Raw genomic sequence first — 612 nt, 5'->3', positions numbered from 1 at the left:
GGTTTTTAAATAGAAAAGCCTCCTGTTCGTTTTAACACAAAAGGCTGCCGCTGTGCAGAAAAGGGCGAGGGGGCCTGAGGGCACAAGGCGACCACTGTGGAGCAGTTCAGGAGGGAGAGGCGGGCAGGGGGGCACCAGGCAAGCGGGGTCCCTCCTGGGCGCCTGAAGTGAGCTAGCACCACAGGCAGAAAGTGTGTGTTGCGTTTAAAAAAACAAAAGGGCAGTGCTGCGGTCTGAGTGTTTGTGTCCGTCCCCCCCAGAGTATACACTGCAAACCTAGTTAGTGCCCAAGGCAATGGCATCAGGAGGCGGAGCCTTGAAAGAGCTAGGAGCTAGGACACTGCCCCCTCCCCGGCATTAGGCCCAGCGAGCAGTGTCTGACCTAGAACTAGGGGCCCCCCAGCCCCCCAGTCCTCCAGCCACGCCCACCCCGTCTGGGTCTCCGGAGCTGGGAGCAGTCGCTCTGTGGTTTATGAGCCGCCCAGCCTGCGACACTCCGCTGTGGAAGCCCAACGGACTCAGGCAGGAGGACAGGCCAGGAGTGACCCCCGCGCCCGAGCCGGCAGGGGCCGGCGGAAGGGAGCAGATGCAGCTGGGTCCCCGAAGCGCAGA

The sequence above is a fragment of the Suricata suricatta genome, chromosome 1 (assembly GCF_006229205.1).
Source record: "Suricata suricatta isolate VVHF042 chromosome 1, meerkat_22Aug2017_6uvM2_HiC, whole genome shotgun sequence".
In the NCBI taxonomy this organism is placed as follows: domain Eukaryota; kingdom Metazoa; phylum Chordata; class Mammalia; order Carnivora; family Herpestidae; genus Suricata; species Suricata suricatta.
This window is presented reverse-complemented; position numbering follows the sequence as displayed.